We start from the raw sequence: 5,711 nt of genomic DNA, 5'->3' as shown, positions 1-5,711 counted from the left end.
CCAATAATGGGATTGCTGGATCGAATGGTAGGTCTATTTGAATCTGTTTAAGGTATCTCCATAATGCTTTCCACAGGGGTTGCACTAGTTTGCAGTCCCACCAGCAGTGTATGAGTGTTCCTGTCTCTCCGCATCCACACCAACATGTGTTGTTTTGGGACTTTTTGATAATGGCCGTTCTCACTGGAGTTAAGTGATATCTCTCATTGTGGTTTTGATTTGCATTTCCCTGATGATTAGAGATGTTGAACATTTTTTCATGTGTTTGTTAGCCATTTTTATATCTTCTTTTGAAAAATTTCTATTCATGTCATTTGACCACTTTTTGATAGGGTTGTTCGATTTTTTCTTACTGATTTTCCTGAGTTCTAAATAGATTCTTGTTATCAGTCCTTTATCTGATGTGTAGTATGCGAAAATTTTTTCCCATTCTGTGGGTTGTCTGTTTACTCTCGTGACTGTTTCTTTGGCTGTGCAGAAGCTTTTTAGTTTGATCAGGTCCCATTTATTTATTTTTGTTGTTGCTGTGATTGCCTTAGGGGTGTTCTTCATAAATTCTTTGCCTAGGCCAATGTCTGTAAGAGTCTTTCCTACGTTTTCTTCTAGAATTCTAGTAGTTTCCGACCTAAGGTTTAAGTCTGTTGTCCACTGTGATTTGATTTAAAAATATGGAACGCTTCACGAATTTGAGTGTCATCCTTGCACAGGGGCCATGCTAATCTTCTCTGTATCGTTCCAATTTTAGTATATGTGCTGCTGAAGCGAGCACATGAATTCAATTTCTTTAATAGTTATGCAGCTATTCAAATTATCTATTTTGTATGGGTGAATGGTAACAGTTTCCCTCTTCCTCAGGCTAAGGACAACTAAAATTTCTCCAGCGAATACCAACTGGGTGTCCTCTGATCAATTCAGTTCTGACCTATCTGCTTGGAGAAGCACCAGATCCCACAGCCTGAGGGCTAAGTCCCGCCACTGCTCCCACTTCAGACAAACTGCAAGCCCCACAGTGGCCTGTGCTTCTGACTGACCGGCTTTAAATTGGGGGTTTTCAATCACCCCTCCTCGGGTTCAATCCAATTTATTTTCTAGGACAGCCCACAGAACTCAGAGAAACACTCACTTACATGTTCTGGTTTGTTATAAAGAATACAACTCAGGAACAGCCCGATGGGAGAGACACACGGGCAAGGTAGGGGTAGAGGAGCACCCACGCCCTCCCTGGGTGTGCCGCCCTCCGCACACCTCCTCGTGTTCCCAGCCCCAGTGTCCGGGGGGTTTTATAGTGCCAAATCTTCAGCCCCACCCCAGAGGTGGGTAGGTGGGGCTGGGAGTTCCCACCCTTTAATCACAGTTTTTGGTCTTTCTGGTGACCAGCCCCATCCTGAGGTTGCCTGGGGACCTCACACTAAGTGACCTCATTAGCATAAACTCAGATGTGATCCAAACGGGTTATAATGGATAGCAAAAGACACTATCGTCCCTCAGGAAATTCCAAGGGTTTTACGTGCTCTGTGATGGGACCCAGGGACAAAGACCAGATATATTTTATTTATAACATAATACTCACAATTTCCAGGAGGAGGGGTTGTGCCCCAGAGGGGAGATACTGGGAAGCATCAGGCAGAAAGTGATGGGGAACTGTGGCTAAGATCCTTTCTCGCAGATTCTGTGGGAAGGACCAGACAAGGCAGGGTAAGCTGGTTTAGGATTGGCCGGTTCAAATCATTTCTCTGGGCTGGGGCACAGGCTGTCTCCTGACCGTATACTGCCCGGCCCTGGGGGCACTAAGGCCGTGGCCCAGAGTGTGAAAGCTTGATTAGGGTGGGCTGGGTGGTTGGAGCTCTGGATTGGTTGGTTTTGTCGTCAGAAATTCAGTCTGTTAAGGAAGAAATAATTTTTTTTCTTTTGATAACTTTGGTACCAAGAGTCAGAAATACTTTTATAAAGGTTTATTAAAAGCCAAATATGAGGATCAACCCGGTAAGATACACCAACAAAGTCGGGGGGGGGTATTCTGGAGTCTGTCACAAGGAGAAAGCTTTTATAGGAAAGTTTAAAAACGGGAGGGGGACTTATGCCAGGATTATCCCCTTTTCATTGGCAGGTACAATACAGAAGTTACAGTCGTCAGCTACAGATTATGTCCTATAGGCTAAAACATTCCACCTGCAAGACAATCGGTACAACTCCATGCTGCAGCTAACCTTAAAACAAGTGAGCATCCTATTCAGTGAGGCAGGTTATACCCTGATCGGTACATCAACTTATGATAAGATTCTTTACTTGGAGACAGTATTATGGACCAGAGCGAGAAAGTCAACCACAAGAGACTGATTGAAATTTAGTGAGTCTTTATTAGCTGGCCAGCGGCACGCTCTCCGGCAGGGAATCCCGCCGAGCTCAGAGTGCGGCCCTGAGCACGGGTTTTGTGACAACTTATATACCCTTCACCATTTCACCATATGGAACATTAAACATATACATCTTGGGACATCTTGGGCAACAATTTCCAGCTTTAAGGTTATGAGATTATCTAAAGACCCTCCGGTCCTATCTGATTAACTATTTTAAACAATCGAGTAAAAAGCAAGCAGGTTCACAGAAGCAGATAGCATCGGTTAGAACAAAGTACAATTTCCTACAACCTAAATAAGCATTGTAAAATTTAACTTCATATAGTTGGGCAGTATTTGTTAAATCGACTCCCCCTTCCCTTGGACCTAGGACCTGCCTTAGGTCACTTTGATTATTCACCCATTGTTCTATGCTAGCAGATAATCATCAACACAGTCAATAATCACGAGACCTTCTTTCTTTTCTCTGCATCTGGGGTGAACTCTGGCCTTCCGCCTAACTGGAGAGACCAGAATTTACATCTACTTGTCACAGACAGAATGTTGCCATGGAGTCGCAAGACCTTCCCAAGGCGCATTACTTTGGAAGCCTACTTACTTCTAAAGAAAACTGTCCAATGTAACCTGTAAGTTATCAGTTTGTATTTGAAAAGTATGCTTACGGGAGGTGGGCTCCTCCTGAAGGGGGGTGGGGGCAATGAGGGAGGCAGGAGGTCAAATCAGGGGGACTTGGGCTTAAGTTGTCCAGAACAACGTGTGTCCAGCACACGCATGTAGGGAAGATGCTCCATACAAGTTCACAGAAGCTGGAAGCAAGGCTAATATATGTAAACATGTATTGTCACTACAAAACAACGAATGCTGAGTTGAGTGCAGATGTCACAGCCAGGTAGAGGCACTGAACCCAAACTGGAAGTAGTATCTGAATTAGCTTTTGTCCTGTTTTGGTATGTTAATTCTAAAATTTTTGCGGATAGTCTTTATCAGGTTGAGGATGACTACTGTTCCTAGTTTGCTGAAATTTTTATCATGAATGGGTGTTGAATTCTGTCAAATGTATTTTATACATTATTTGAAATGATCAAATGGTTTTCTTCTTTTTTCAATGTAATGTAGAGAATTACATTAATAGACTTTTGAATGTTAAACCATTCTTGTATTTCTAGGATAAGCCCACGTGGCCGTGATAGACCCCGATTCTAAATATATTGCCAGAAAAGTTCTGCTCATATTTTATCGGCGATTTTTGCATCTATATTGAAGAAAATTAGAAATATTCTACCACAAAATATATTTCCTTGACATATTTGGAGTTGGCTGCCGGGAGTCTCACGGATGGGAGTGACACCGTGAAGCTGTCTTGTGAGGACCTCTACGCCTGCAGAGAATGAAGCCAGGTTTATCCTTTCCTGACCTAAAAAGATGAACGGAGAGCCCGACACCTTTTAGGGCGAAAAGAAACATTTACCATCTGTTCTCTCTGTGGGCTGCTGCCTATAAGGTTTTATTTACATAAAAAGACCTCCTTTGCCAGCTAGTCAAGTTTGTCTGCTGTCAAGCCCCCGTTCTTTACAAACCAATGGCCCTCACTGAGAGCTTGATGCTTCATTCTGAGGGTTCCCTTGTATAAACGTTAAAATAAAATTGTATCTTCTTCCTCCTATTAATCAATCTGGCTCATGTCAGTGATTTTTCAGCAAATTTTAGGGGGATAAGAGCCTTTGCTCCATATAATATTCATGAGATCTGTAATTTTTTATAATCTCTTAGTCACATTTTGGTACCAGGATCACATAAGCCTCCTAAAACAAGTTGTGAAGCATTCTGTCCTCCTGTATTCCAGAAAAAGCTTATCTAGTATTGATATTATTTCTTCTTTAATTGTTTGATAGAATTCACCACTAAAGTCCTCTAGGCCTCTCTATAGGTGGAAGATTTTTGGTAATGAATTAAACTTCTTAATAGATGTGTGGCTTTTTATGTGTTCTATTTCATGCTGTCAGTTTTGTTAATTTTAAGTTATTTATCTAACCTCAGTTAACTCTTGAAAGTGGGTTATAGACTAAAAGACAAATACCTCAAGCATAGGAAAGCACACAGTCAAAGATGTGGAGTGTATGCGTGTGTGTACACACAAGCTATTTTTTGTGGGAACATAAAGGGTGAGAAGTGGTAGAAACAGATTGGAGGCCAAATGGAGGTCAGTTGCCTTTAAATCCTCTTTTCAACGGGCCCTGTCCTTGGCCTTGGCTTCAGCCTGCCTAGTCCAGTGGTAGCAAAAATTGTACTACATCAGTTTGGAGAAAATCAGTCTCTCACTGAAGATATCTGATCACCCTGACTGGCCTTCAGCAAGAATCTTGTTACCACTCAACCAGGTTCAATGCTCGCTGCTCTGGAAGAAACCAGTACACTGAAGACAGCAGGGGTCACAGAGGGGAAATAGTTTATTATCACAGGCTCCATTGGAGGAGGTGGGGGGAATTTCTCAAATCCGTCTCCCTGAGAATGTGGAGCCAGGTTTTTAAAGCTAGTATGGTGGGCGAAGGGCTAGGACATTGGGTCTGCTGAGTGGCTGGGGATGAACTCATAGGGTCACGAAGCAGAAATCATCTTCCTGTGCTGAGTCAGTTCCCAGGTCGCATGACCAGTTGAGTTGGTTCCTTGGTCTGGGCCACTGGTCTGGTGGGGTCAGCTGATCCCCTGGAATGCAGGGCCTGGAAGACATCTGGAAGACCAGCCTTAGGTTTCACAAGGGTGTTGTTATCTACGGGAGCCGTGAAGAAAGCTAAGGATCTTCATGACCATCAGCTTTGTGACTGCTGAGTGGTAAGCAATTATAGGAAAGCAAGCTGGGGAACAATGGCTGGTTATATATGTATATATTTTAACTGTGCCTATACCTTTGCAGAGTTTGGGCCCCTACAACAGTCCGCACCTTATGGCCTTTTATCAATTTTATAAAGGGCTGTTTCAGGTTTAGCAAGAATCTACCTACCGTGGCCCCAGCTCCCCACCCTTACCCTTAGCAATTTTCCATCCCCTGACTCCTCACTCTGCTGCTGGTGGCTAGAAACCCCGGCCTGTCTTTGCTGTGTTCAGAGTTGAACTTAATCTCTCTCCTCTATTGGGATAGTCTTTTTTCCCCTACTTTCCTTGTTTATTAGGTGTATTGTGATAGTCTTGACACCTATTGCAATAGTCTCTTTTTTTTTTTTTTTTTTCTTTTTGAGACAGAGTCTCACTCTATTGCCCAGGCTAGAGTGAGTGCCGTGGCATCAGCCTAGCTCACAGCAACCTCAAACTCCTGGGCTCAAGCGATCCTCCTGCCTCAGCCTCCCGAGTAGCTGGGAT

At 43.4% G+C, this 5,711-nt stretch overlaps 1 non-coding gene across 1 annotated transcript; it reads right to left on the bottom strand.

The window, feature by feature from the left end:
• Positions 1-662: 662 nt before the first annotated feature.
• On the bottom strand, positions 663-769 carry LOC138388734 (U6 spliceosomal RNA). The gene has a single exon (XR_011234226.1). It is a non-coding gene; the product is annotated as a U6 spliceosomal RNA (small nuclear RNA).
• Positions 770-5,711: the final 4,942 nt, after the last annotated feature.

Source organism: Eulemur rufifrons, chromosome 7 (genome assembly GCF_041146395.1).
Source record: "Eulemur rufifrons isolate Redbay chromosome 7, OSU_ERuf_1, whole genome shotgun sequence".
NCBI lineage: Eukaryota > Metazoa > Chordata > Mammalia > Primates > Lemuridae > Eulemur > Eulemur rufifrons.
Note: the sequence above shows the minus strand (reverse complement) of the source record. Positions and strands in the feature narration are given on the sequence as shown.